The 25,716-nt window shown below is 37.6% G+C and overlaps 4 non-coding genes and 64 pseudogenes across 4 annotated transcripts; all 68 read left to right on the plus strand.

The window, feature by feature from the left end:
- The first annotated feature begins 345 nt into the window (after nucleotides 1-345).
- On the plus strand, nucleotides 346-448 carry LOC149620362 (5S ribosomal RNA; annotated as a pseudogene).
- Nucleotides 449-567: 119 nt separating this feature from the next.
- On the plus strand, nucleotides 568-686 carry LOC149620363 (5S ribosomal RNA; annotated as a pseudogene).
- Nucleotides 687-1,272: 586 nt separating this feature from the next.
- Nucleotides 1,273-1,391, plus strand: LOC149620364 (5S ribosomal RNA; annotated as a pseudogene).
- A 136-nt stretch (nucleotides 1,392-1,527) lies between these two features.
- LOC149620365 (5S ribosomal RNA) lies at nucleotides 1,528-1,646 on the plus strand (annotated as a pseudogene).
- A 362-nt stretch (nucleotides 1,647-2,008) lies between these two features.
- LOC149620366 (5S ribosomal RNA) lies at nucleotides 2,009-2,127 on the plus strand (annotated as a pseudogene).
- Nucleotides 2,128-2,264: 137 nt separating this feature from the next.
- LOC149620367 (5S ribosomal RNA) lies at nucleotides 2,265-2,383 on the plus strand (annotated as a pseudogene).
- A 137-nt stretch (nucleotides 2,384-2,520) lies between these two features.
- Nucleotides 2,521-2,623, plus strand: LOC149620368 (5S ribosomal RNA; annotated as a pseudogene).
- Nucleotides 2,624-2,985: 362 nt separating this feature from the next.
- On the plus strand, nucleotides 2,986-3,104 carry LOC149620369 (5S ribosomal RNA; annotated as a pseudogene).
- Nucleotides 3,105-3,466: 362 nt separating this feature from the next.
- On the plus strand, nucleotides 3,467-3,585 carry LOC149620370 (5S ribosomal RNA; annotated as a pseudogene).
- Nucleotides 3,586-3,720: 135 nt separating this feature from the next.
- Nucleotides 3,721-3,839, plus strand: LOC149620371 (5S ribosomal RNA; annotated as a pseudogene).
- Nucleotides 3,840-3,976: 137 nt separating this feature from the next.
- LOC149620372 (5S ribosomal RNA) lies at nucleotides 3,977-4,095 on the plus strand (annotated as a pseudogene).
- Nucleotides 4,096-4,230: 135 nt separating this feature from the next.
- LOC149620373 (5S ribosomal RNA) lies at nucleotides 4,231-4,349 on the plus strand (annotated as a pseudogene).
- A 137-nt stretch (nucleotides 4,350-4,486) lies between these two features.
- On the plus strand, nucleotides 4,487-4,605 carry LOC149620374 (5S ribosomal RNA; annotated as a pseudogene).
- A 361-nt stretch (nucleotides 4,606-4,966) lies between these two features.
- On the plus strand, nucleotides 4,967-5,085 carry LOC149620375 (5S ribosomal RNA; annotated as a pseudogene).
- A 135-nt stretch (nucleotides 5,086-5,220) lies between these two features.
- On the plus strand, nucleotides 5,221-5,339 carry LOC149620376 (5S ribosomal RNA; annotated as a pseudogene).
- A 363-nt stretch (nucleotides 5,340-5,702) lies between these two features.
- Nucleotides 5,703-5,821, plus strand: LOC149620377 (5S ribosomal RNA; annotated as a pseudogene).
- Nucleotides 5,822-5,958: 137 nt separating this feature from the next.
- Nucleotides 5,959-6,077, plus strand: LOC149620378 (5S ribosomal RNA; annotated as a pseudogene).
- Nucleotides 6,078-6,214: 137 nt separating this feature from the next.
- Nucleotides 6,215-6,317, plus strand: LOC149620379 (5S ribosomal RNA; annotated as a pseudogene).
- A 362-nt stretch (nucleotides 6,318-6,679) lies between these two features.
- Nucleotides 6,680-6,798, plus strand: LOC149620380 (5S ribosomal RNA; annotated as a pseudogene).
- Nucleotides 6,799-7,160: 362 nt separating this feature from the next.
- On the plus strand, nucleotides 7,161-7,279 carry LOC149620381 (5S ribosomal RNA; annotated as a pseudogene).
- Nucleotides 7,280-7,414: 135 nt separating this feature from the next.
- Nucleotides 7,415-7,533, plus strand: LOC149620382 (5S ribosomal RNA; annotated as a pseudogene).
- A 137-nt stretch (nucleotides 7,534-7,670) lies between these two features.
- LOC149620383 (5S ribosomal RNA) lies at nucleotides 7,671-7,789 on the plus strand (annotated as a pseudogene).
- A 135-nt stretch (nucleotides 7,790-7,924) lies between these two features.
- On the plus strand, nucleotides 7,925-8,043 carry LOC149620384 (5S ribosomal RNA; annotated as a pseudogene).
- A 137-nt stretch (nucleotides 8,044-8,180) lies between these two features.
- Nucleotides 8,181-8,299, plus strand: LOC149620385 (5S ribosomal RNA; annotated as a pseudogene).
- Nucleotides 8,300-8,660: 361 nt separating this feature from the next.
- On the plus strand, nucleotides 8,661-8,779 carry LOC149620386 (5S ribosomal RNA; annotated as a pseudogene).
- A 135-nt stretch (nucleotides 8,780-8,914) lies between these two features.
- LOC149620387 (5S ribosomal RNA) lies at nucleotides 8,915-9,033 on the plus strand (annotated as a pseudogene).
- Nucleotides 9,034-9,395: 362 nt separating this feature from the next.
- LOC149620388 (5S ribosomal RNA) lies at nucleotides 9,396-9,514 on the plus strand (annotated as a pseudogene).
- Nucleotides 9,515-9,649: 135 nt separating this feature from the next.
- Nucleotides 9,650-9,768, plus strand: LOC149620389 (5S ribosomal RNA; annotated as a pseudogene).
- Nucleotides 9,769-9,905: 137 nt separating this feature from the next.
- Nucleotides 9,906-10,024, plus strand: LOC149620390 (5S ribosomal RNA; annotated as a pseudogene).
- Nucleotides 10,025-10,159: 135 nt separating this feature from the next.
- On the plus strand, nucleotides 10,160-10,278 carry LOC149620391 (5S ribosomal RNA; annotated as a pseudogene).
- A 137-nt stretch (nucleotides 10,279-10,415) lies between these two features.
- LOC149620392 (5S ribosomal RNA) lies at nucleotides 10,416-10,534 on the plus strand (annotated as a pseudogene).
- Nucleotides 10,535-10,895: 361 nt separating this feature from the next.
- LOC149620393 (5S ribosomal RNA) lies at nucleotides 10,896-11,014 on the plus strand (annotated as a pseudogene).
- Nucleotides 11,015-11,149: 135 nt separating this feature from the next.
- On the plus strand, nucleotides 11,150-11,268 carry LOC149620394 (5S ribosomal RNA; annotated as a pseudogene).
- Nucleotides 11,269-11,405: 137 nt separating this feature from the next.
- On the plus strand, nucleotides 11,406-11,524 carry LOC149620395 (5S ribosomal RNA; annotated as a pseudogene).
- A 135-nt stretch (nucleotides 11,525-11,659) lies between these two features.
- On the plus strand, nucleotides 11,660-11,778 carry LOC149620396 (5S ribosomal RNA; annotated as a pseudogene).
- A 137-nt stretch (nucleotides 11,779-11,915) lies between these two features.
- On the plus strand, nucleotides 11,916-12,034 carry LOC149620397 (5S ribosomal RNA; annotated as a pseudogene).
- Nucleotides 12,035-12,395: 361 nt separating this feature from the next.
- LOC149620398 (5S ribosomal RNA) lies at nucleotides 12,396-12,514 on the plus strand (annotated as a pseudogene).
- A 136-nt stretch (nucleotides 12,515-12,650) lies between these two features.
- Nucleotides 12,651-12,769, plus strand: LOC149620399 (5S ribosomal RNA; annotated as a pseudogene).
- A 2,177-nt stretch (nucleotides 12,770-14,946) lies between these two features.
- Nucleotides 14,947-15,065, plus strand: LOC149620400 (5S ribosomal RNA; annotated as a pseudogene).
- Nucleotides 15,066-15,649: 584 nt separating this feature from the next.
- Nucleotides 15,650-15,752, plus strand: LOC149620401 (5S ribosomal RNA; annotated as a pseudogene).
- A 119-nt stretch (nucleotides 15,753-15,871) lies between these two features.
- Nucleotides 15,872-15,990, plus strand: LOC149620402 (5S ribosomal RNA; annotated as a pseudogene).
- A 137-nt stretch (nucleotides 15,991-16,127) lies between these two features.
- LOC149620403 (5S ribosomal RNA) lies at nucleotides 16,128-16,230 on the plus strand (annotated as a pseudogene).
- A 119-nt stretch (nucleotides 16,231-16,349) lies between these two features.
- Nucleotides 16,350-16,468, plus strand: LOC149620404 (5S ribosomal RNA; annotated as a pseudogene).
- A 359-nt stretch (nucleotides 16,469-16,827) lies between these two features.
- On the plus strand, nucleotides 16,828-16,946 carry LOC149620405 (5S ribosomal RNA; annotated as a pseudogene).
- Nucleotides 16,947-17,304: 358 nt separating this feature from the next.
- On the plus strand, nucleotides 17,305-17,423 carry LOC149620406 (5S ribosomal RNA; annotated as a pseudogene).
- Nucleotides 17,424-17,782: 359 nt separating this feature from the next.
- On the plus strand, nucleotides 17,783-17,900 carry LOC149620407 (5S ribosomal RNA; annotated as a pseudogene).
- Nucleotides 17,901-18,022: 122 nt separating this feature from the next.
- Nucleotides 18,023-18,141, plus strand: LOC149620408 (5S ribosomal RNA; annotated as a pseudogene).
- A 360-nt stretch (nucleotides 18,142-18,501) lies between these two features.
- LOC149620409 (5S ribosomal RNA) lies at nucleotides 18,502-18,620 on the plus strand (annotated as a pseudogene).
- A 135-nt stretch (nucleotides 18,621-18,755) lies between these two features.
- Nucleotides 18,756-18,874, plus strand: LOC149620410 (5S ribosomal RNA; annotated as a pseudogene).
- A 137-nt stretch (nucleotides 18,875-19,011) lies between these two features.
- Nucleotides 19,012-19,114, plus strand: LOC149620411 (5S ribosomal RNA; annotated as a pseudogene).
- Nucleotides 19,115-19,236: 122 nt separating this feature from the next.
- On the plus strand, nucleotides 19,237-19,355 carry LOC149620412 (5S ribosomal RNA). The gene has a single exon (XR_016375693.1). It is a non-coding gene; the product is annotated as a 5S ribosomal RNA (ribosomal RNA).
- A 362-nt stretch (nucleotides 19,356-19,717) lies between these two features.
- On the plus strand, nucleotides 19,718-19,836 carry LOC149620413 (5S ribosomal RNA; annotated as a pseudogene).
- A 360-nt stretch (nucleotides 19,837-20,196) lies between these two features.
- On the plus strand, nucleotides 20,197-20,315 carry LOC149620414 (5S ribosomal RNA; annotated as a pseudogene).
- Nucleotides 20,316-20,450: 135 nt separating this feature from the next.
- LOC149620415 (5S ribosomal RNA) lies at nucleotides 20,451-20,569 on the plus strand (annotated as a pseudogene).
- Nucleotides 20,570-20,706: 137 nt separating this feature from the next.
- Nucleotides 20,707-20,809, plus strand: LOC149620416 (5S ribosomal RNA; annotated as a pseudogene).
- A 122-nt stretch (nucleotides 20,810-20,931) lies between these two features.
- Nucleotides 20,932-21,050, plus strand: LOC149620417 (5S ribosomal RNA). Its single transcript, XR_016375695.1, has one exon. It is a non-coding gene; the product is annotated as a 5S ribosomal RNA (ribosomal RNA).
- A 362-nt stretch (nucleotides 21,051-21,412) lies between these two features.
- LOC149620418 (5S ribosomal RNA) lies at nucleotides 21,413-21,531 on the plus strand (annotated as a pseudogene).
- Nucleotides 21,532-21,891: 360 nt separating this feature from the next.
- Nucleotides 21,892-22,010, plus strand: LOC149620419 (5S ribosomal RNA; annotated as a pseudogene).
- A 135-nt stretch (nucleotides 22,011-22,145) lies between these two features.
- Nucleotides 22,146-22,264, plus strand: LOC149620420 (5S ribosomal RNA; annotated as a pseudogene).
- Nucleotides 22,265-22,401: 137 nt separating this feature from the next.
- On the plus strand, nucleotides 22,402-22,504 carry LOC149620421 (5S ribosomal RNA; annotated as a pseudogene).
- Nucleotides 22,505-22,626: 122 nt separating this feature from the next.
- LOC149620422 (5S ribosomal RNA) lies at nucleotides 22,627-22,745 on the plus strand. The gene has a single exon (XR_016375697.1). It is a non-coding gene; the product is annotated as a 5S ribosomal RNA (ribosomal RNA).
- A 362-nt stretch (nucleotides 22,746-23,107) lies between these two features.
- Nucleotides 23,108-23,226, plus strand: LOC149620423 (5S ribosomal RNA; annotated as a pseudogene).
- Nucleotides 23,227-23,361: 135 nt separating this feature from the next.
- Nucleotides 23,362-23,480, plus strand: LOC149620424 (5S ribosomal RNA; annotated as a pseudogene).
- Nucleotides 23,481-23,617: 137 nt separating this feature from the next.
- On the plus strand, nucleotides 23,618-23,720 carry LOC149620425 (5S ribosomal RNA; annotated as a pseudogene).
- Nucleotides 23,721-23,841: 121 nt separating this feature from the next.
- Nucleotides 23,842-23,960, plus strand: LOC149620426 (5S ribosomal RNA; annotated as a pseudogene).
- Nucleotides 23,961-24,322: 362 nt separating this feature from the next.
- On the plus strand, nucleotides 24,323-24,441 carry LOC149620427 (5S ribosomal RNA). The gene has a single exon (XR_016375585.1). It is a non-coding gene; the product is annotated as a 5S ribosomal RNA (ribosomal RNA).
- A 577-nt stretch (nucleotides 24,442-25,018) lies between these two features.
- Nucleotides 25,019-25,137, plus strand: LOC149620428 (5S ribosomal RNA; annotated as a pseudogene).
- A 360-nt stretch (nucleotides 25,138-25,497) lies between these two features.
- On the plus strand, nucleotides 25,498-25,617 carry LOC149620429 (5S ribosomal RNA; annotated as a pseudogene).
- The last annotated feature ends 99 nt before the right edge of the window (nucleotides 25,618-25,716 follow it).

Below are 25,716 nucleotides of genomic sequence, written 5' to 3' on the forward strand. Positions count from 1 at the left end.
AGATATGAAAAAAGCAAACATATCTTCTTTTTGATATTGTTTTATAAAGATGAAGGTTAATTTAAATTCGAATTATTAACTAGCACTCTCCGCAACGACAATATCACACTGAAAACACCGGTTCTTTTCCGATCACCGAAGTTAAGCATCGTCGAGCGCAGTCAGTACTTGGGAGGGAGACCACTTAGCAACACTGCGTGCCGTTGGCTTTCTCACTTTTTTTCCACTTTTAAATTTTAATAGATATGAAAAAAGGAAACAATTTTTCTTTTTGTTATTGTTTTAAAAAGATGAAGGTTAATTTGTCTCACTTAATTTAAATTCGAATTATTAACTAGCACTCTCGGCAACGGCCATATCACGCTGAAAACACCGGTTCTCGTCCGACCACCGAAGTTAAGCAGCGTCGAGCGCAGTCTGTACTTATGAACACTGCATGCCGTTGGCTTTTTCACTTTTGCTTCCTCTGAAATTCCACCAGATATGAAAAAACAAGCATACCTTCTTTTCGTTACTGTTTTATAAAGATGAAGGTTAATTTAATTCAAATTATTAACTAGCACTCTTGGCAACGGCCATATCACGCTGAATACACCGGTTCTCGTCCGATCACCGAAGTTAAGCAGCTTCGATCGCAGTCAGTAATTGGGAGGGAGACCACTTAGGAACACTGCGTGCCGTTGGCTTTTTCACTTTTTTTCCTCTTTTAAATTCCAATAGATATGAAAAAAGCAAACATATTTTCTTTTTGTTATTGTTTTAAAAAGATGAAGGTTAATTTGTCTAAATTAATTTAAATTCGAATTATTAACTAGCACTCTCGGCAACGGCCATATCGCGCAGAAAACACCGGTTCTAGTCCGAACACCGAAGTTAAGCAGGGTCGAGCGGAGTCAGTACTTGGAAACACTGCGCGAAGTTGGCTTTTTCACTTTTACTTCCTCTTTTAAATTCCACCAGATATGAAAGAAGCAAACATATCGTATTTTTGATATTGTTTTATAAAGATGAAGGTTAATTAAATTCAAATTATTAAATAGCACTCTCGGCAACAGCCATATCACGCTGAAAACACCGTTTCTCGTCCGATCACCGAAGTTAAGCAGCGTCGAGCGCAGTCAGTACTTTTGAACACTGCGTGCCTTTGGCTTTTTCCTTTTTGTTTCCTTTTTTAAATTCCACCAGATATGAAAAAAGCAAACATATCTTCTTTTTGATATTGTTTTATAAAGATGAAGGATAATTAAATTCAAATTATTAAATAGCACTCTCGGCAACGGCCATATCACGCTGAAAACACCGTTTCTCGTCCGATCACCGAAGTTAAGCAGCGTCGAGCGCAGTCAGTACTTGGGAGGGAGACCACTTAGGAACACTGCGTGCCGTTGGCTTTTTCACTTTTTTTTCCTCTTTTAAATTTTAATAGATATGAAAAAAGCAAACGTGTTTCTTTTTATTAATGTTTTAAAAAGATGAAGGTTAATTTGTCTCACTTAACTTAAATTCGAATTATTAACTAGCACTCTGCGCAACAGCCATATCACGCTGAAAACACCGGTTCTCGTCAGATCACTGAAGTTAAGCAGCATCGAACGCAGTCAGTACTTCGGAGGGAGACCACTTAGGAACAAGGCGTGCCGTTGGCTTTTTCACTTTTTTTTCCTCTTTTAAATTTTAATAGATATGAAAAAAGCAAACATGTTATCTTTTCGTTATTGTTTTAAAAAAATGAAGGTTAATTTGTCTCACTTAATTTAAATTCGAATTATTAACTAGCGCTCTCGGCAACGACCATATCACGCTAAAAACACCGTTTCTCGTCCGATCACCGAAGTTAAGCAGCGTCGAGCGCAGTCTGTACTTTTGAACACTGCGTGCCTTTGGCTTTTTCCTTTTTGTTTCCTTTTTTAAATTCCACCAGATATGAAAAAAGCAAATATATCTTCTTTTTGATATTGTTTTATAAAGATAAAGGTTAATTAAATTCAAATTATTAAATAGCACTCTCGGCAACGGCCATATCACGCTGAAAACACCGTTTCTCGTCCGATCACCGAAGTTAAGCAGCGTAGAGCGCAGTCAGTACTTGGGAGGGAGACCACTTAGGAACACTGCGTGCCGTTGGCTTCTTCACTTATTTTTCCTCTTTTAAATTTTAATAGAAATGAAAAAAGCAAATATGTTATCTTTTTGTTATTGTTTTAAAAAAATGAAGGTTAATTTGTCTCACTTAATTTAAATTCGAATTATTAACTAGCACTCACTGCAACAGCCATATCACGCTGAAAACACCGGTTCTCGTCCGATCACTGAAGTTAAGCAGCATCGAGCGCAGTCAGTACTTCGGAGGGAAACCACTTAGGAACAAGGCGTGCCGTTGGCTTTTTCACTTTTTTTTCCTCTTTTAAATTTAAATAGATATGAAAAAAGCAAACATGTTATCTTTTTGTTATTGTTTTAAAAAAATGAAGGTTAATTTGTCTCACTTAATTTAAATTCGAATTATTAACTAGCGCTCTCGGCAACGGCCATATCACGCTAAAAACACCGGTTCTCGTCCGATCACCGAAGTTAAGCACCGTCGAGCGCAGTCAGTACTTTTGAACACTGCGTGCCGTTGGCTTTTTCCTTTTTGTTTCCTTTTTTAAATTCCACCAGATATGAAAAAAGCAAACATATCTTCTTTTTGTTATTGTTTTAAAAACATGAAGGTTAATTTGCCTCACTTAATTTAAATTCGAATTATTAACTAGCACTCTCGGCAACGGCCATATCGCGCTGAAAACACCGGTTCTAGTCCGATCACCGAAGTTAAGCAGCGTCGAGCGGACTCAGTACTTGGAAACACTGCGCGAAGTTGGCTTTTTCACTTTTATTTCCTCTTTTAAATTCCACCAGATATGAAAAAAGCAAACATATCTTATTTTTGATATGGTTTTATAAAGATGAAGGTTAATTAAATTCAAATTATTAAATAGCACTCTCGGCAACGGCCATATCACGCTGAAAACACCGTTTCTCGTCCGATCACCGAAGTTAAGCAGCGTAGATCGCAGTCAGTACTTGGGAGGGAGACCACTTAGGAACACTGCGTGCCGTTGGCTTTTTCACTTTTTTTTCCTCTTTTAAATTCCAATAGATATGAAAAAAGCAAACATATTTTCTTTTTGTTATTGTTTTAAAAAGATGAAGGTTAATTTGTCTAACTTAATTTAAATTCGAATTATTAACTAGCACTCTCGGCAACGGCCATATCGCGCTGAAAACACCGGTTCTAGTCCGATCACCGAAGTTAAGCAGAGTCGAGCGGAGTCAGTACTTGGAAACACTGCGCGAAGTTGGCTTTTTCACTTTTATTTCCTCTTTTAAATTCCACCAGATATGAAAAAAGCAAACATATCTTATTTTTGATATTGTTTTATAAAGATGATGGTTAATTAAATTCAAATTATTAAATAGCACTCTCGGCAACGGCAATATCACGCTGAAAACACCGTTTCTCGTCCGATCACCGAAGTTAAGCAGCGTCGAGCGCAGTCAGTACTTGGGAGGGAGACCACTTAGGAACACTGCGTGCCGTTGGCTTTTTCACTTTTTTTTCCTCTTTTAAATTTTAATAGATATGAAAAAGCAAACATGTTTCTTTTTATTAATGTTTTAAAAAGATGAAGGTTAATTTGTCTCACTTAACTTAAATTCGAATTATTAACTAGCACTCTCGGCAACAGCCATATAACGCTGAAAACACCGGTTCTCGTCCGATCACCGAAGTTAAGCAGCATCGAGCGCAGTCAGTACTTCGGAGGGAGACCACTTAGGAACAAGGCGTGCCGTTGGCTTTTTCACTTATTTTTCCTCTTTTAAATTTTAATAGATATGAAAAAAGCAAACATGTTATCTTTTTGTTATTGTTTTAAAAAAATGAAGGTTAATTTGTCTCACTTAATTTAAATTCGAATTTTTAACTAGCGCTCTCGGCAACGACCATATCACGCTAAAAACACCGGTTCTCGTCCGATCACCGAAGTTAAGCAGCGTCGAGCGCAGTCAGTACTTGGGAGGGAGACCACTTAGGAACACTGCGTGCCGTTGGCTTTTTCACTTTTTTTTCCTCTTTTAAATTTTAATAGATATGAAAAAGCAAACATGTTTCTTTTTATTAATGTTTTAAAAAGATGAAGGTTAATTTGTCTCACTTAACTTAAATTCGAATTATTAACTAGCACTCTCGGCAACAGCCGTATAACGCTGAAAACACCGTTTCTCGTCCGATCACCGAAGTTAAGCAGCGTAGAGCGCAGTCAGTACTTGGGAGGGAGACCACTTAGGAACACTGCGTGCCGTTGGCTTCTTCACTTATTTTTCCTCTTTTAAATTTTAATAGATATGAAAAAAGCAAATATGTTATCTTTTTGTTATTGTTTTAAAAAAATGAAGGTTAATTTGTCTCACTTAATTTAAATTCGAATTATTCACTAGCACTCACTGCAACAGCCATATCACGCTGAAAACACCGGTTCTCGTCCGATCACTGAAGTTAAGCAGCATCGAGCGCAGTCAGTATTTCGGAGGGAAACCACTTAGGAACAAGGCGTGCCGTTGGCTTTTTCACTTTTTTTTCCTCTTTTAATATTTAATAGATATGAAAAAAGCAAACATGTTATCTTTTTGTTATTGTTTTAAAAACATGAAGGTTAATTTGCCTCACTTAATTTAAATTCGAATTTTAACTAGCACTCTCGGCAACGGCCATATCGCGCTGAAAACACCGGTTCTAGTCCGTTCACCGAAGTTAAGCAGCGTCGAGCGGAGTCAGTACTTGGAAACACTGCGCGAAGTTGGCTTTTTCACTTTTATTTCCTCTTTTAAATTCCACCAGATATGAAAAAAGCAAACATATCTTATTTTTGATATGGTTTTATAAAGATGAAGGTTAATTAAATTCAAATTATTAAAAAGCACTCTCGGCAACGGCCATATCACGCTGAAAACACCGTTTCTCGTCCGATCACCGAAGTTAAGCAACGTCGAGCGCAGTCAGTACTTGGGAGGGAGACCACTTAGGAACACTGCGTGCCGTTGGCTTTTTCACTTTTTTTTCCTCTTTTAAATTTTAATAGATATGAAAAAGCAAACATGTTTCTTTTTATTAATGTTTTAAAAAGATGAAGGTTAATTTGTCTCACTTAACTTAAATTCGAATTATTAACTAGCACTCTCGGCAACAGCCATATAACGCTGAAAACACCGGTTCTCGTCCGATCACCGAAGTTAAGCAGCATCGAGCGCAGTCAGTACTTCGGAGGGAGACCACTTAGGAACAAGGCGTGCCGTTGGCTTTTTCACTTTTTTTTCCTCTTTTAAATTTTAATAGATATGAAAAAAGCAAACATGTTATCTTTTCGTTATTGTTTTAAAAAAAATGAAGGTTAATTTGTCTCACTTAATTTAAATTCGAATTATTAACTAGCGCTCTCGGCAACGACCATATCACGCTAAAAACACCGTTTCTCGTCCGATCACCGAAGTTAAGCAGCGTCGAGCGCAGTCTGTACTTTTGAACACTGCGTGCCTTTGGCTTTTTCCTTTTTGTTTCCTTTTTTAAATTCCACCAGATATGAAAAAAGCAAATATATCTTCTTTTTGATATTGTTTTATAAAGATAAAGGTTAATTAAATTCAAATTATTAAATAGCACTCTCGGCAACGGCCATATCACGCTGAAAACACCGTTTCTCGTCCGATCACCGAAGTTAAGCAGCGTAGAGCGCAGTCAGTACTTGGGAGGGAGACCACTTAGGAACACTGCGTGCCGTTGGCTTCTTCACTTATTTTTCCTCTTTTAAATTTTAATAGATATGAAAAAAGCAAATATGTTATCTTTTTGTTATTGTTTTAAAAAAATGAAGGTTAATTTGTCTCACTTAATTTAAATTCGAATTATTAACTAGCACTCACTGCAACAGCCATATCACGCTGAAAACACCGGTTCTCGTCCGATCACTGAAGTTAAGCAGCATCGAGCGCAGTCAGTACTTCGGAGGGAAACCACTTAGGAACAAGGCGTGCCGTTGGCTTTTTCACTTTTTTTTCCTCTTTTAAATTTAAATAGATATGAAAAAAGCAAACATGTTATCTTTTTGTTATTGTTTTAAAAAAATGAAGGTTAATTTGTCTCACTTAATTTAAATTCGAATTATTAACTAGCGCTCTCGGCAACGGCCATATCACGCTAAAAACACCGGTTCTCGTCCGATCACCGAAGTTAAGCACCGTCGAGCGCAGTCAGTACTTTTGAACACTGCGTGCCGTTGGCTTTTTCCTTTTTGTTTCCTTTTTTAAATTCCACCAGATATGAAAAAAGCAAACATATCTTCTTTTTGTTATTGTTTTAAAAACATGAAGGTTAATTTGCCTCACTTAATTTAAATTCGAATTATTAACTAGCACTCTCGGCAACGGCCATATCGCGCTGAAAACACCGGTTCTAGTCCGATCACCGAAGTTAAGCAGCGTCGAGCGGACTCAGTACTTGGAAACACTGCGCGAAGTTGGCTTTTTCACTTTTATTTCCTCTTTTAAATTCCACCAGATATGAAAAAAGCAAACATATCTTATTTTTGATATGGTTTTATAAAGATGAAGGTTAATTAAATTCAAATTATTAAATAGCACTCTCGGCAACGGCCATATCACGCTGAAAACACCGTTTCTCGTCCGATCACCGAAGTTAAGCAGCGAAGATCGCAGTCAGTACTTGGGAGGGAGACCACTTAGGAACACTGCGTGCCGTTGGCTTTTTCACTTTTTTTTCCTCTTTTAAATTCCAATAGATATGAAAAAAGCAAACATATTTTCTTTTTGTTATTGTTTTAAAAAGATGAAGGTTAATTTGTCTAACTTAATTTAAATTCGAATTATTAACTAGCACTCTCGGCAACGGCCATATCGCGCTGAAAACACCGGTTCTAGTCCGATCACCGAAGTTAAGCAGAGTCGAGCGGAGTCAGTACTTGGAAACACTGCGCGAAGTTGGCTTTTTCACTTTTATTTCCTCTTTTAAATTCCACCAGATATGAAAAAAGCAAACATATCTTATTTTTGATATTGTTTTATAAAGATGATGGTTAATTAAATTTAAATTATTAAATAGCACTCTCGGCAACGGCAATATCACGCTGAAAACACCGTTTCTCGGCCGATCACCGAAGTTAAGCAGCGTCGAGCGCAGTCAGTACTTGGGAGGGAGACCACTTAGGAACACTGCGTGCCGTTGGCTTTTTCACTTTTTTTTCCTCTTTTAAATTTTAATAGATATGAAAAAGCAAACATGTTTCTTTTTATTAATGTTTTAAAAAGATGAAGGTTAATTTGTCTCACTTAACTTAAATTCGAATTATTAACTAGCACTCTCGGCAACAGCCATATAACGCTGAAAACACCGGTTCTCGTCCGATCACCGAAGTTAAGCAGCATCGAGCGCAGTCAGTACTTCGGAGGGAGACCACTTAGGAACAAGGCGTGCCGTTGGCTTTTTCACTTATTTTTCCTCTTTTAAATTTTAATAGATATGAAAAAAGCAAACATGTTATCTTTTTGTTATTGTTTTAAAAAAATGAAGGTTAATTTGTCTCACTTAATTTAAATTCGAATTTTTAACTAGCGCTCTCGGCAACGACCATATCACGCTAAAAACACCGGTTCTCGTCCGATCACCGAAGTTAAGCAGCGTCGAGCGCAGTCAGTACTTGGGAGGGAGACCACTTAGGAACACTGCGTGCCGTTGGCTTTTTCACTTTTTTTTCCTCTTTTAAATTTTAATAGATATGAAAAAGCAAACATGTTTCTTTTTATTAATGTTTTAAAAAGATGAAGGTTAATTTGTCTCACTTAACTTAAATTCGAATTATTAACTAGCACTCTCGGCAACAGCCGTATAACGCTGAAAACACCGTTTCTCGTCCGATCACCGAAGTTAAGCAGCGTAGAGCGCAGTCAGTACTTGGGAGGGAGACCACTTAGGAACACTGCGTGCCGTTGGCTTCTTCACTTATTTTTCCTCTTTTAAATTTTAATAGATATGAAAAAAGCAAATATGTTATCTTTTTGTTATTGTTTTAAAAAAATGAAGGTTAATTTGCCTCACTTAATTTAAATTCGAATTATTAACTAGCACTCACTGCAACAGCCATATCACGCTGAAAACACCGGTTCTCGTCCGATCACTGAAGTTAAGCAGCATCGAGCGCAGTCAGTATTTCGTAGGGAAACCACTTAGGAACAAGGCGTGCCGTTGGCTTTTTCACTTTTTTTTCCTCTTTTAATATTTAATAGATATGAAAAAAGCAAACATGTTATCTTTTTGTTATTGTTTTAAAAACATGAAGGTTAATTTGCCTCACTTAATTTAAATTCGAATTTTAACTAGCACTCTCGGCAACGGCCATATCGCGCTGAAAACACCGGTTCTAGTCCGTTCACCGAAGTTAAGCAGCGTCGAGCGGAGTCAGTACTTGGAAACACTGCGCGAAGTTGGCTTTTTCACTTTTATTTCCTCTTTTAAATTCCACCAGATATGAAAAAAGCAAACATATCTTATTTTTGATATGGTTTTATAAAGATGAAGGTTAATTAAATTCAAATTATTAAAAAGCACTCTCGGCAACGGCCATATCACGCTGAAAACACCGTTTCTCGTCCGATCACCGAAGTTAAGCAACGTCGAGCCCAGTCAGTACTTGGGAGGGAGACCACTTAGGAACACTGCGTGCCGTTGGCTTTTTCACTTTTTTTTCCTCTTTTAAATTTTAATAGATATGAAAAAGCAAACATGTTTCTTTTTATTAATGTTTTAAAAAGATGAAGGTTAATTTGTCTCACTTAACTTAAATTCGAATTATTAACTAGCACTCTCGGCAACAGCCATATAACGCTGAAAACACCGGTTCTCGTCCGATCACCGAAGTTAAGCAGCATCGAGCGCAGTCAGTACTTCGGAGGGAGACCACTTAGGAACAAGGCGTGCCGTTGGCTTTTTCACTTATTTTTCCTCTTTTAAATTTTAATAGATATGAAAAAAGCAAACATGTTATCTTTTTGTTATTGTTTTAAAAAGATGAAGGTTAATTTGTCTAACTTAATTTAAATTCGAATTATTAACTAGCACTCTCGGCAACGGCCATATCGCGCTGAAAACACCGGTTCTAGTCCGATCACCGAAGTTAAGCAGAGTCGAGCGGAGTCAGTACTTGGAAACACTGCGCGAAGTTGGCTTTTTCACTTTTATTTCCTCTTTTAAATTCCACCAGATATGAAAAAAGCAAACATATCTTATTTTTGATATTGTTTTATAAAGATGATGGTTGATTAAATTTAAATTATTAAATAGCACTCTCGGCAACGGCAATATCACGCTGAAAACACCGTTTCTCGTCCGATCACCGAAGTTAAGCAGCGTCGAGCGCAGTCAGTACTTGGGAGGGAGACCACTTAGGAACACTGCGTGCCGTTGGCTTTTTCACTTTTTTTTCCTCTTTTAAATTTTAATAGATATGAAAAAGCAAACATGTTTCTTTTTATTAATGTTTTAAAAAGATGAAGGTTAATTTGTCTCACTTAACTTAAATTCGAATTATTAACTAGCACTCTCGGCAACAGCCATATAACGCTGAAAACACCGGTTCTCGTCCGATCACCGAAGTTAAGCAGCATCGAGCGCAGTCAGTACTTCGGAGGGAGACCACTTAGGAACAAGGCGTGCCGTTGGCTTTTTCACTTATTTTTCCTCTTTTAAATTTTAATAGATATGAAAAAAGCAAACATGTTATCTTTTTGTTATTGTTTTAAAAAAATGAAGGTTAATTTGTCTCACTTAATTTAAATTCGAATTTTTAACTAGCGCTCTCGGCAACGACCATATCACGCTAAAAACACCGGTTCTCGTCCGATCACCGAAGTTAAGCAGCGTCGAGCGCAGTCAGTACTTGGGAGGGAGACCACTTAGGAACACTGCGTGCCGTTGGCTTTTTCACTTTTTTTTCCTCTTTTAAATTTTAATAGATATGAAAAAGCAAACATGTTTCTTTTTATTAATGTTTTAAAAAGATGAAGGTTAATTTGTCTCACTTAACTTAAATTCGAATTATTAACTAGCACTCTCGGCAACAGCCGTATAACGCTGAAAACACCGTTTCTCGTCCGATCACCGAAGTTAAGCAGCGTAGAGCGCAGTCAGTACTTGGGAGGGAGACCACTTAGGAACACTGCGTGCCGTTGGCTTCTTCACTTGTTTTTCCTCTTTTAAATTTTAATAGATATGAAAAAAGCAAATATGTTATCTTTTTGTTATTGTTTTAAAAAAATGAAGGTTAATTTGTCTCACTTAATTTAAATTCGAATTATTAACTAGCACTCACTGCAACAGCCATATCACGCTGAAAACACCGGTTCTCGTCCGATCACTGAAGTTAAGCAGCATCGAGCGCAGTCAGTATTTCGGAGGGAAACCACTTAGGAACAAGGCGTGCCGTTGGCTTTTTCACTTTTTTTTCCTCTTTTAATATTTAATAGATATGAAAAAAGCAAACATGTTATCTTTTTGTTATTGTTTTAAAAACATGAAGGTTAATTTGCCTCACTTAATTTAAATTCGAATTTTAACTAGCACTCTCGGCAACGGCCATATCGCGCTGAAAACACCGGTTCTAGTCCGTTCACCGAAGTTAAGCAGCGTCGAGCGGAGTCAGTACTTGGAAACACTGCGCGAAGTTGGCTTTTTCACTTTTATTTCCTCTTTTAAATTCCACCAGATATGAAAAAAGCAAACATATCTTATTTTTGATATGGTTTTATAAAGATGAAGGTTAATTAAATTCAAATTATTAAAAAGCACTCTCGGCAACGGCCATATCACGCTGAAAACACCGTTTCTCGTCCGATCACCGAAGTTAAGCAACGTCGAGCCCAGTCAGTACTTGGGAGGGAGACCACTTAGGAACACTGCGTGCCGTTGGCTTTTTCACTTTTTTTTCCTCTTTTAAATTTTAATAGATATGAAAAAGCAAACATGTTTCTTTTTATTAATGTTTTAAAAAGATGAAGGTTAATTTGTCTCACTTAACTTAAATTCGAATTATTAACTAGCACTCTCGGCAACAGCCATATAACGCTGAAAACACCGGTTCTCGTCCGATCACCGAAGTTAAGCAGCATCGAGCGCAGTCAGTACTTCGGAGGGAGACCACTTAGGAACAAGGCGTGCCGTTGGCTTTTTCACTTATTTTTCCTCTTTTAAATTTTAATAGATATGAAAAAAGCAAACATGTTATCTTTTTGTTATTGTTTTAAAAAAATGAAGGTTAATTTGTCTCACTTAATTTAAATTCGAATTTTTAACTAGCGCTCTCGGCAACGACCATATCACGCTAAAAACACCGGTTCTCGTCCGATCACCGAAGTTAAGCAGCGTCGAGCGCAGTCAGTACTTGGGAGGGAGACCACTTAGGAACACTGCGTGCCGTTGGCTTTTTCACTTTTTTTTCCTCTTTTAAATTTTAATAGATATGAAAAAGCAAACATGTTTCTTTTTATTAATGTTTTAAAAAGATGAAGGTTAATTTGTCTCACTTAACTTAAATTCGAATTATTAACTAGCACTCTCGGCAACAGCCATATAACGCTGAAAACACCGTTTCTCGTCCGATCACCGAAGTTAAGCAGCGTAGAGCGCAGTCAGTACTTGGGAGGGAGACCACTTAGGAACACTGCGTGCCGTTGGCTTCTTCACTTATTTTTCCTCTTTTAAATTTTAATAGATATGAAAAAAGCAAATATGTTATCTTTTTGTTATTGTTTTAAAAAAATGAAGGTTAATTTGTCTCACTTAATTTAAATTCGAATTATTAACTAGCACTCACTGCAACAGCCATATCACGCTGAAAACACCGGTTCTCGTCCGATCACTGAAGTTAAGCAGCATCGAGCGCAGTCAGTATTTCGGAGGGAAACCACTTAGGAACAAGGCGTGCCGTTGGCTTTTTCACTTTTTTTTCCTCTTTTAATATTTAATAGATATGAAAAAAGCAAACATGTTATCTTTTTGTTATTGTTTTAAAAACATGAAGGTTAATTTGCCTCACTTAATTTAAATTCGAATTTTAACTAGCACTCTCGGCAACGGCCATATCGCGCTGAAAACACCGGTTCTAGTCCGTTCACCGAAGTTAAGCAGCGTCGAGCGGAGTCAGTACTTGGAAACACTGCGCGAAGTTGGCTTTTTCACTTTTATTTCCTCTTTTAAATTCCACCAGATATGAAAAAAGCAAACATATCTTATTTTTGATATGGTTTTATAAAGATGAAGGTTAATTAAATTCAAATTATTAAAAAGCACTCTCGGCAACGGCCATATCACGCTGAAAACACCGTTTCTCGTCCGATCACCGAAGTTAAGCAACGTCGAGCGCAGTCAGTACTTGGGAGGGAGACCACATAGGAACACTGCGTGCCGTTGGCTTTTTCACTTTTTTTTCCTCTTTTAAATTTTAATAGATATGAAAAAAGCAAACATGTTTCTTTTTATTATTGTTTTAAAAAGATGAAGGTTAATTTGTCTCACTTAATTTAAATTCGAATTATTAACTAGCACTCTCGGCAACAGCCATATCACGCTGAAAACACCGGTTCTCGTCCGATCACCGAAGTTAAGCAGCATCGAGCGCAGTCAGTACTTCGGAGGGAGACCACTTAGGAACAAGGCGTGCCGTTGGCTTTTTCACTTATTTTTCCTCTTTTAAATTTTAATAGATATGAAAAAAGAAAACATGTTATCTTTTAGTTATTGTTTTAAAAAAATGAAGGTTAATTTGTCTCAGTTAATTTAAATTCGAATTATTAACTAGCGCTCTCGGCAACGGCCATATCACGCTAAAAACACCGGTTCTCGTCCGATAACCGAAGCTAAGCAGCGTCGAGCGCAGTCAGTACTTGGGAACACTGCGTGCCGTTGGCTTTTTCCCGTTTTGTTTCCTCTTTTAAATTCCAATAGATATGAAACAAGACGGCCCAAGGGTTCGTAATAGTAGCCACATCGTACGAGTGAATAGCCCCTCTATACCCTACCCTAATGAGTGGATAACCCCTCTATAACTTACCCTAATGAGTGAATAGCGCTATCTTTTACAATGCTTAAATGATTTACCGTGCATAAAATCAGAGTTAATAGCCCCTCGATGCCCTACTCTAAACAGTGATAAAATTATAACCGTATAAACTTACTTACGCTGTAATTCTAATATTCCGGCGAATCGAAGAACAGATATTTATGCCCAGAAACGTTTGAAAGCGAAAGTTTAGTTATAGTGATTATCCCCTCGAATTACCTTTAGCAATGCTAAAATGATCAAACGCGTAACGCTCATTTAACACTATGTTAGCTCTATCTAAACCCATACCCCAAAGATACAAGTTCAGAAGTATCCGACCCCAAAGATACAAGTTCAGAAGTATCCGACCCCAAAGATTCAAGTTCAAGTTCAGAAGTATCCGACCCCAAAGATTCAAGTTCAGAAGTATCCGACCCCAAAGATTCAAGTTCAGAAGTATCCGACCCCAAAGATTCAAGTTCAGAAGTATCCGACCCCAAAGATTCAAGTTCAGAAGTATCCGACCCCAAAGATTCAAGTTCAGAAGTATCCGACCCCAAAGATACAAGTTCAGAAGTATCCGACCCCAAAGATACAAGTTCAGAAGTATCCGACCCCAAAGATACAAGTTCAGAAGTATCCGACCCCAAAGATTCAAGTTCAGAAGTACCCGACCCCAAAGATTCAAGTTCAGAAGTATCCGACCCCAAAGACACAAGTTCAGAAGTATCCGACCCCAAAGATACAAGTTCAGAAGTACCCGACCCCAAAGATACAGATTCAGAAGTATCCGACCCCAAAGATACAAGTTCATTATAGTGATTACCCATTTTAGTGATTTTCCCCTCGAATTACCTTTAGCAATGCTAAACTGATCAAACGCATTACGCTCATTTAACACTATGTTAGCTCTATCTAAACCCACATTTGAATTAACCGCCAAAACGATCCAGTCAATCATAACATAGATGGCGATAGCTACCGAACGAGAACGAAACGGGGAAAATCGTTATCTATTTAATTAGCACATAAATAAAAAGAAAATAAATATAAAAACCCCAAACATACAAATTCATAAGTATCCGACCCCACAGATTAAGAGGTACCACACCCCACATCACCCCGACATTTTAGAGATAAAAATAAATAATAAAAAACTCGGGGTTTCTATCAAGTCTCTATGGCTCAATGGTAGAATCTTTGCTTACCACGCCAACGACCCGGGTTCGATTCCCGGCTGCGATCCGAAAAAAATTTTAATTAAAATTAAATCTCTAACCGAGCCCAGTTACCCCTATGGGTGGGTTGTGGTAATGTGGAGTTTCTTTTAAGCCAAAAAATAACGATAACGAAAGCGAAAACTCCGGCCACATGTACTACTACTACTACTACTACTACTACTACTACAACTACTACTACTACTACTACTACTACTACTACGGCTCGGGTCAAACTAAGAGCCTCATCGTATACTACGATGTGGCTAAAAAAGCAAACATATTTTCTTTTTGTTATTGTTTTAAAAAGATGAAGGTTAATTTGTCTCACTTAATTTAAATTCGAATTATTATCTAACACTCTCGGCAACGGCCATATCACGCTGAAAACACTGGTTCTCGTCCGATCACCGAAGCTAAGCAGCGTCGTGCGCACTCAGTACTTGGGAACACCGCGTGCCGTTGGCTTTTTCACTTTTGTTTCCTCTTAAATTCCACCAGATATGAAAAAACAAGCATATCTTCTTTTTGTTATTGTTTTATAAAGATGAAGGTTAATTAAATTAAAATTATTAACTGAGACTCTCGGCAACGGCCATATCACGCTGAATACACCGGTTATCGTCCGATCACCGAAGTTAAGCAGCGTCGGGCGCAGTCAGCACTTGCGAGGGAGACCACTTAGGAACACTGCGTGCCGTTGGCTTTTTCAATTTTTTTCCTCTTTTAAATTCCAATAGATATGAAAAAAACAAACATATTTCCTTTTTGTTATTGTTTTAAAAAGATGAAGGTTAATTTGTCTCACTTAATTTTAATTCGAATTATTAACTAGCACTCTCGGCAACGGCCAAATCACGCTGAAAACACCGGTTCTAGTCCAATCACCGAAGTTAAGCAGCGTCGAGCGCAGTCAATACTTGGGAACACTGCGTGACGTTGGCTTTTGCACTTTTATTTCCTCTTTTAAATTCCACCAGATATGAAAAAAGCAAACATATCTTCTTTTTGATATTGTTTTATAAAGATGAAGGTTAATTTAAATTCGAATTATTAACTAGCACTCTCCGCAACAGCCATATCACACTGAAAACACCGGTTCTCGTCCGATCACCGAAGCTAAGCAGCGTCGTACGCAGTCAGTCCTTAGGAACACTGCGTGCCTTTGGCTTTTTCACTTTTGTTTCCTCTTAAATTCCACCAGATATGAAAAAACAAACATATCTTCTTTTTGTTATTGTTTTATAAAGATGAAGGTTAATAAAATTCAAATTATTAACTAGCACTCTTGGCAACGGCCATATCACGCTGAAAACACCGGTTCTCGTCCGATCACCGAAGTTAAGCAGCGTCTAGCGCAGTCAGTACTTGGGAACACTGCGTGCCGTTGGCTTTTTCACTTTTGTTTCCTCTTAAATTCCACCAGATATGAAAAAACAAGCATATCTTCTTTTTGTTATTGTTTTATAAAGATGAAGGTTAATTAAATTAAAACTATTAACTGAGACTCTCGGCAACGGCCATATCACGCTGAATACACCGGTTATCGTCCGATCACCGAAGTTAAGCAGCGTCGAGCGCAGTCAGTACTTGGGAGGGAGACCACTTAGCAACACTGCGTGCCGTTGGCTTTTTCACTTTTTTTTCCACTTTTAAATTTTAATAGATATGAAAAAAGCAAATATGTTTTCTTTTTGTTAGTGATTTAAAAAGATGAATGTTAATTTGTCTCACTTAATTTAAATTCGAATTATTAACTAGCACTCTCGGCAACGGCCAAATCACGCTGAAAACACCGGTTCTCGTCCGATCACCGAAGTTAAGCAGCGTCGAGCGCAGTCAATACTTGGGAACACTGCGTGCCGTTGGCTTTTTCACTTTTGTTTCCTCTTAAATTCCACCAAATATGAAAAAACAAACATATCTTCTTTTTGTTATTGTTTTATAAAGATGAAGGTTAATTAAATTCAAATTATTAAATAGCACTCTCGGCAACGGCCATTTCACGTTGAAAACACCGGTTCTCGTGCGATCACCGAAGTTAGGCAGCGTCGAACGCAGTCAGTACTTGGGAGGGAGACCATTTAGCAACACTGCGTGCCGTTGGCTTTTTCACTTTCTTTTCCACTTTTAAATTTTAATAGATATGAAAAAAGCAAACAATTTTACTTTTTGTTATTGTTTTAAAAAGATGAAGGTTAATTTGCCTCACTTAATTTAAATTCGAATTATTAACTAGCACTCTCCGCAACGGCCATATCACACTGAAAACAGCAGTTCTCGTCCGATCACCGAAGCTAAGCAGCGTCGAGCGCAGTCAGTACTTGGGAACACCGCGTGCCGTTGGCTTTTTTACTTTTGTTTCCTCTTAAATTCCACCAGATATGAAAAAACAAGCATATCTTCTTTTTGTTATTGTTTTATAAAGATGAAGTTTAATTAAATTAAAATTATTAACTGAGACTCTCGGCAACGGCCATATCACGCTGAATACACCGGTTATCGTCCGATCATCGAAGTTAAGCAGCGTCGAGCGCAGTCAGCACTTGGGAGGGAGACCACTTAGGAAAACTGCGTGCCGTTGGCTTTTTCAATTTTTTTCCTCTTTTAAATTCCAATAGGTATGTATAACGCAAACATATTTTCTTTTTGTTATTGTTTTAAAAAGATGAAGGTTAATTTGTCTCACTTAATTTTAATTCGAATTATTAACTAGCACTCTCGGCAACGGCCATATCACGCTGAAAACACCGGTTCTAGTCCAATCACCGAAGTTAAGCAGCGTCGAGCGCAGTCAGTACTTGCGAACACTGCGTGCCGTTATCTTTTTCACATTTCTTTACTCTAAAATTCCACCAGATATGAAAAAACAAGCATATCTTCTTTTTGTTATTGTTTTATAAAGATGAAGGTTAAATAAATTCAAATTATTAACTAGCACTCTCGGCAACGGCCATATCACGCTGAATACACCGGTTATCGTCCGATTACCGAACTTAAGCAGCGTCGAGCGCAGTCAGAACTTGGGAGGGAGACCACTTAGGAACACTGCGTGCCGTTGGCTTTTTCACTTTTTTTTTCCTCTTTTAAATTCCAATAGATATGAAAAAAGAAAACATGTTTCTTTTTATTATTGTTTTAAAAAGATGAAGGTTAATTTGTCTCACTTAATTTAAATTCGAATTATTAACTAGCACTCTCGGCAAAGGCCATATCACGCTGAAAACACCGGTTCTCGTCCGATCACCGAAGTTAAGCAGCGTCGAGCGCTGTCTGTACCTAGGAACACTGCATGCCGTTGGCTTTTTCACTTTTGCTTCCTCTTAAATTCCACCAGATATGAAAAAACAAACATACCTTCTCTTCGTTATTGTTTTATAAAGATGAAGGTTAATTTAATTCAAATTATTAACTAGCACTCTTGGCAACGGCCATATCACGCTGAATACACCGGTTCTCGTCCGATCACCAAAGTTAAGCAGCTTCGATCGCAGTTAGTAATTGGGAGGGAGACCACTTAGGAACACTGCGGCCGTTTGCTTTTTCACTTATTTTTCCTCTTTTAAATTCCAATAGATATGAAAAAAGCAAACATATCTTCTTTTTGTTACTGTTTTATAAAGATAAAGGTTAATTAAATTCAAATTATTAACTAGCACTCTCGGCAACGGCCTTATCACGCTGAATACACCGGTTCTTGTCCGATCACCGAAGTTAAGCAGCATCAAGCGCAGTCAGTACTTGGGAGGGAGACCACATAGGAACACTGCTTGCCGTTAGCTTTTTCACTTTTTTTGTCTTTTAAATTCCAATAGATATGAAAAAAGCAAACATATTTTCTTTTTGTTATTGTTTTAAAAAGATGAAGGTTAATTTGTCTCACTTAATTTAAATTCGAATTATTAACTAGCACTCTCGGCAACGGCCATATCGCGCTGAAAACCCCGGTTCTAGTCCGATCACCGAAGTTAAGCAGCGTCGAGCGGAGTCAGTACTTGAAAACACTGCGCGAAGTGTGCTTTTTCACTTTTATTTCCTCTTTTAAATTCCACCAGATATGAAAAAAGCAAACATATCTTATTTTTGATATTGTTTTATAAAGATGAAGGTTAATTAAATTCAAATTATTAAATAGCACTCTCGGCAACGGCCAAATCACGCTGAAAACACCGTTTCTCGTCCGATCACCGAAGTTAAAAAGCATCGAGCGCAGTCAGTACTTGGGAGGGAGACCACTTAGGAACACTGCGTGCCGTTGGCTTTTTCACTTTTTTTCCTCTTTTAAATTTTAATAGATATGAAAAAAGCAAACATGTTTCTTTTTATTATTGTTTTAAAAAGATGAAGGTTAATTTGTCTCACTTAATTTAAATTCGAATTATTAACTAGCACTCTCGGCAACAGCCATATCACGCTGAAAACACCGGTTCTCGTCCGATCACCGAAGTTAAGCAGCATCGAGCGCAGTCAGTACTTGTGAGGGAGACCACTTAGGAACAAGGCGTGCCGTTGGCTTTTTCACTTTTTTTTCCTCTTTTAAATTTTAATAGATATGAAAAAAGCAAACATGTTATCTTTTTGTTATTGTTTTAAAAAAATGAAGGTTAATTGGTCTCACTTAATTTAAATTCGAATTATTAACTAGCGCTCTCGGCAACGGCCATATCACGCTAAAAACACCGGTTCTCGTCCGATCACCGAAGTTAAGCAGTGTCGAGCGCAGTCAGTACTTTTGAACACTGCGTGCCGTTGGCTTTTTCCTTTTTGTTTCCTTTTTTAAATTCCACCAGATATGAAAAAAGCAAACATATCTTCTTTTTGATATTGTTTTATAAAGATGAAGGTTAATTAAATTCAAATTTTTAAATAGCACTTTTGGCAACGGCCATATCACGCTGAAAACACCGGTTCCTGTCCGATCACCGAAGTTAAGCAGCGTCGAGCGCAGTCAGTACTTGGGAGGGAGACCACTTAGGAACACTTCGTGCCGTTGGCTTTTTCACTTTTTTTTCCTCTTTTAAATTCCAATAGATATGAAAAAAGCAAACATATTTTCTTTTTGTTATTGTTTTAAAAAGATGAAGGTTAGTTTGTCTCACTTAATTTAAATTCGAATTATTAACTAGCACTCTCGGCAACGGCCATATCACGCTTAAAACACCGGTTCTATTCCGATCACCGAAGTTAAGCAGCGTCGAGCGCAGTCAGTACTTGGAAACACTGCGTGACGTTGGCTTTTGCACTTTTATTTCCTCTTTTAAATTCCACCAGATATGAAAAAAGCAAACATATCTTATTTTTGATATTGTTTTATAAAGATGAAGGTTAATTAAATTCAAATTATTAAATAGCACTCTCGGCAACGGCCAAATCACGCTGAAAACACCGTTTCTCGTCCGATCACCGAAGTTAAAAAGCATCGAGCGCAGTCAGTACTTGGGAGGGAGACCACTTAGGAACACTGCTTGCCGTTACCTTTTTCACTTTTTTTGTCTTTTAAATTCCAATAGATATGAAAAAAGCAAACATATTTTCTTTTTGTTATTGTTTTAAAAAGATGAAGGTTAATTTGTCTCACTTAATTTAAATTCGAATTATTAACTAGCACTCTCGGCAACGGCCATATCGCGCTGAAAACCCCGGTTCTAGTCCGATCACCGAAGTTAAGCAGCGTCGAGCGGAGTCAGTACTTGAAAACACTGCGCGAAGTGTGCTTTTTCACTTTTATTTCCTCTTTTAAATTCCACCAGATATGAAAAAAGCAAACATATCTTATTTTTGATATTGTTTTATAAAGATGAAGGTTAATTAAATTCAAATTATTAAATAGCACTCTCGGCAACGGCCAAATCACGCTGAAAACACCGTTTCTCGTCCGATCACCGAAGTTAAAAAGCATCGAGCGCAGTCAGTACTTGGGAGGGAGACCACTTAGGAACACTGCGTGCCGTTGGCTTTTTCACTTTTTTTCCTCTTTTAAATTTTAATAGATATGAAAAAAGCAAACATGTTTCTTTTTATTATTGTTTTAAAAAGATGAAGGTTAATTTGTCTCACTTAATTTAAATTCGAATTATTAACTAGCACTCTCGGCAACAGCCATATCACGCTGAAAACACCGGTTCTCGTCCGATCACCGAAGTTAAGCAGCATCGAGCGCAGTCAGTACTTGTGAGGGAGACCACTTAGGAACAAGGCGTGCCGTTGGCTTTTTCACTTTTTTTTCCTCTTTTAAATTTTAATAGATATGAAAAAAGCAAACATGTTATCTTTTTGTTATTGTTTTAAAAAAATGAAGGTTAATTGGTCTCACTTAATTTAAATTCGAATTATTAACTAGCGCTCTCGGCAACGGCCATATCACGCTAAAAACACCGGTTCTCGTCCGATCACCGAAGTTAAGCAGTGTCGAGCGCAGTCAGTACTTTTGAACACTGCGTGCCGTTGGCTTTTTCCTTTTTGTTTCCTTTTTTAAATTCCACCAGATATGAAAAAAGCAAACATATCTTCTTTTTGATATTGTTTTATAAAGATGAAGGTTAATTAAATTCAAATTTTTAAATAGCACTTTTGGCAACGGCCATATCACGCTGAAAACACCGGTTCCTGTCCGATCACCGAAGTTAAGCAGCGTCGAGCGCAGTCAGTACTTGGGAGGGAGACCACTTAGGAACACTTCGTGCCGTTGGCTTTTTCACTTTTTTTTCCTCTTTTAAATTCCAATAGATATGAAAAAAGCAAACATATTTTCTTTTTGTTATTGTTTTAAAAAGATGAAGGTTAGTTTGTCTCACTTAATTTAAATTCGAATTATTAACTAGCACTCTCGGCAACGGCCATATCACGCTTAAAACACCGGTTCTATTCCGATCACCGAAGTTAAGCAGCGTCGAGCGCAGTCAGTACTTGGAAACACTGCGTGACGTTGGCTTTTGCACTTTTATTTCCTCTTTTAAATTCCACCAGATATGAAAAAAGCAAACATATCTTATTTTTGATATTGTTTTATAAAGATGAAGGTTAATTAAATTCAAATTATTAAATAGCACTCTCGGCAACGGCCAAATCACGCTGAAAACACCGTTTCTCGTCCGATCACCGAAGTTAAAAAGCATCGAGCGCAGTCAGTACTTGGGAGGGAGACCACTTAGGAACACTGCTTGCCGTTAGCTTTTTCACTTTTTTTGTCTTTTAAATTCCAATAGATATGAAAAAAGCAAACATATTTTCTTTTTGTTATTGTTTTAAAAAGATGAAGGTTAATTTGTCTCACTTAATTTAAATTCGAATTATTAACTAGCACTCTCGGCAACGGCCATATCGCGCTGAAAACCCCGGTTCTAGTCCGATCACCGAAGTTAAGCAGCGTCGAGCGGAGTCAGTACTTGAAAACACTGCGCGAAGTGTGCTTTTTCACTTTTATTTCCTCTTTTAAATTCCACCAGATATGAAAAAAGCAAACATATCTTATTTTTGATATTGTTTTATAAAGATGAAGGTTAATTAAATTCAAATTATTAAATAGCACTCTCGGCAACGGCCAAATCACGCTGAAAACACCGTTTCTCGTCCGATCACCGAAGTTAAAAAGCATCGAGCGCAGTCAGTACTTGGGAGGGAGACCACTTAGGAACACTGCGTGCCGTTGGCTTTTTCACTTTTTTTCCTCTTTTAAATTTTAATAGATATGAAAAAAGCAAACATGTTTCTTTTTATTATTGTTTTAAAAAGATGAAGGTTAATTTGTCTCACTTAATTTAAATTCGAATTATTAACTAGCACTCTCGGCAACAGCCATATCACGCTGAAAACACCGGTTCTCGTCCGATCACCGAAGTTAAGCAGCATCGAGCGCAGTCAGTACTTGTGAGGGAGACCACTTAGGAACAAGGCGTGCCGTTGGCTTTTTCACTTTTTTTTCCTCTTTTAAATTTTAATAGATATGAAAAAAGCAAACATGTTATCTTTTTGTTATTGTTTTAAAAAAATGAAGGTTAATTGGTCTCACTTAATTTAAATTCGAATTATTAACTAGCGCTCTCGGCAACGGCCATATCACGCTAAAAACACCGGTTCTCGTCCGATCACCGAAGTTAAGCAGTGTCGAGCGCAGTCAGTACTTTTGAACACTGCGTGCCGTTGGCTTTTTCCTTTTTGTTTCCTTTTTTAAATTCCACCAGATATGAAAAAAGCAAACATATCTTCTTTTTGATATTGTTTTATAAAGATGAAGGTTAATTAAATTCAAATTTTTAAATAGCACTTTTGGCAACGGCCATATCACGCTGAAAACACCGGTTCCTGTCCGATCACCGAAGTTAAGCAGCGTCGAGCGCAGTCAGTACTTGGGAGGGAGACCACTTAGGAACACTTCGTGCCGTTGGCTTTTTCACTTTTTTTTCCTCTTTTAAATTCCAATAGATATGAAAAAAGCAAACATATTTTCTTTTTGTTATTGTTTTAAAAAGATGAAGGTTAGTTTGTCTCACTTAATTTAAATTCGAATTATTAACTAGCACTCTCGGCAACGGCCATATCACGCTTAAAACACCGGTTCTATTCCGATCACCGAAGTTAAGCAGCGTCGAGCGCAGTCAGTACTTGGAAACACTGCGTGACGTTGGCTTTTGCACTTTTATTTCCTCTTTTAAATTCCACCAGATATGAAAAAAGCAAACATATCTTATTTTTGATATTGTTTTATAAAGATGAAGGTTAATTAAATTCAAATTATTAAATAGCACTCTCGGCAACGGCCAAATCACGCTGAAAACACCGTTTCTCGTCCGATCACCGAAGTTAAAAAGCATCGAGCGCAGTCAGTACTTGGGAGGGAGACCACTTAGGAACACTGCGTGCCGTTGGCTTTTTCACTTTTTTTCCTCTTTTAAATTTTAATAGATATGAAAAAAGCAAACATGTTTCTTTTTATTATTGTTTTAAAAAGATGAAGGTTAATTTGACTCACTTAATTTAAATTCGAATTATTAACTAGCACTCTCGGCAACAGCCATATCACGCTGAAAACACCGGTTCTCGTCCGATCACCGAAGTTAAGCAGCATCGAGCGCAGTCAGTACTAGGGAGGGAGACCACTTAGGAACAAGGCGTGCCGTTGGCTTTTGCACTTTTTTTTCCTCTTTTAAATTTTAATAGATATGAAAAAAGCAAACATGTCATCTTTTTGTTATTGTTTTAAAAAGATGAAGGTTAATTTGTCTCACTTAATTTAAATTCGAATTATTAACTAGCGCTCTCGGCAACGGCCATATCACGCTAAAAACACCGGTTCTCGTCCGATCACCGAAGTTAAGCAGCGTCGAGCGCAGTCAGTACTTTTGAACACTGCGTGCCGTTGGCTTCTTACTTTTTGTTTCCTTTTTTAAATTCCACCAGATGTGAAAAAACAAACATATCTTCTTTTTGATATTGTTTTATTTAGATGAAGGTTAATTAAATTCAAATTATTAAATAGCACTCTCGGCAACGGTTATATCACGCTGAAAAAACCGGTTCTTGTCCGATCACGGAAGTTAAGCAGCGTCGAGCGCAGTCTGTACTTGGGAGGGAGACCACTTAGGAACAAGGCGTGCCGTTGGCTTTTTCACTTTTTTTTCCTCTTTTAAATTTTAATAGATATGAAAAAAGCAAACATGTTATCTTTTTGTTATTGTTTTAAAAAGATGAAGCTTAATTTGTCTCACTTAATTTAAATTCGAATTATTAACTAGCGCTCTCGGCAACGGCCATATCACGCTAAACACACCGGTTCTATTCCGATCACCGAAGTTAAGCAGCGTCGGGCGCAGTCAGTACTTGGAAACACTGCGTGACGTTGGCTTTTGCACTTTTATTTCCTCTTTTAAATACCACCAGATATGAAAAAAGCAAACATATCTTCTTTTTGATATTGTTTTATATAGATGAAGGTTAATTAAATTCAAATTATTAAATAGCACTCTCGGCAACGGCCATATCACGCTGAAAAAACCGGTTCTCGTCCGATCACCGAAGTTAAGCAGCGTCGAGCGCAGTCAGTACTTGGGAGGGAGACCACTTAGGAACACTGCGTGCCGTTGGCTTTTTCACTTTTTTTTCCTCTTTTAAATTTTAATAGATATGAAAAAAGCAAACATGTTTTCTTTTTGTTATTGTTTTAAAAAGAAGGTTAATTTGTCTCACTTAATTTAAATTCGAATTATTAACTAGCACTCTCCGCAACGGCCATATCACACTGAAAACACCGGTTCTCGTCCGATCACCGAAGCTAAGCAGCGTCGTACGCAGTCAGTACTTGGGAACACTGCGTGCCGTTGGCTTTTTCACTTTTGTTTCCTCTTAAATTCCACCAGATATGAAAACACAAACATATCTTTTTTTGTTATTGTTTTATAAAGATGAAGGTTAATTAAATTCAAATTACTAACTAGCACTCTTGGCAACGGCCATATCACGCTGAATACACCGGTTATCGTCCGATCACCGAAGTTAAGCAGTGTCTAGCGCAGTCAGTACTTGGGAACACTGCGTGCCGTTGGCTTTTTCACTTTTGTTTCCTCTTAAATTCCACCAGATATGAAAAAACAAGCATATCTTCTTTTTGTTATTGTTTTATAAAGATGAAGGTTAATTAAATTAAAATTATTAACTGAGACTCTCGGCAACGGCCATATCACGCTGAATACACCGGTTATCGTCCGATCACCGAAGTTAAGCAGCGTCGAGCGCAGTCAGTACTTGGGAGGGAGACCACTTAGGAACACTGCGTGCCGTTGGCTTTTTCAATTTTTTTCCTCTTTTAAATTCCAATAGATATGAAAAAAGCAAACATATTTTCTTTTTGTTATTGTTTTAAAAAGATGAAGGTTAATTTGTCTCACTTAATTTAAATTCGAATTATTATCTAACACTCTCGGCAGTGGCCATATCACGCTGAAAACACCGGTTCTCGTCCGATCACCGAAGTTAAGCACCGTCGAGCGCAGTCAGTACTTGGAAACACTGCGTGACGTTGGCCTTTTCACTTTTATTTCCTATTTAAATTCCACCTGATATGAAAAAAGCAAACATATCTTCTTTTTGTTATTGTTTTATAAAGATGAAGGTTAATTAAATTAAAATTATTAACTGAGACACTCGGCAACGGCCATATCACGCTGAATACACCGGTTATCGTCCGATCACCGAAGTTAAGCAGCGTCGAGCGCAGTCAGTACTTGGGAGGGAGACCACTTAAGGAACACTGCGTGCCGTTGGCTTTTTCACTTTTATTTCCTCTTTTAAATTCCACCAGATATGAAAAAAGCAAACATATCTTATTTTTGATATTGTTTTATAAAGATGAAGGTTAATTAAAT

This window comes from Phalangium opilio, unplaced genomic scaffold (assembly GCF_054372755.1).
Source record: "Phalangium opilio isolate 3A_F unplaced genomic scaffold, DU_Popi_V2 ptg000209l_1, whole genome shotgun sequence".
In the NCBI taxonomy this organism is placed as follows: Eukaryota; Metazoa; Arthropoda; class Arachnida; order Opiliones; family Phalangiidae; genus Phalangium; species Phalangium opilio.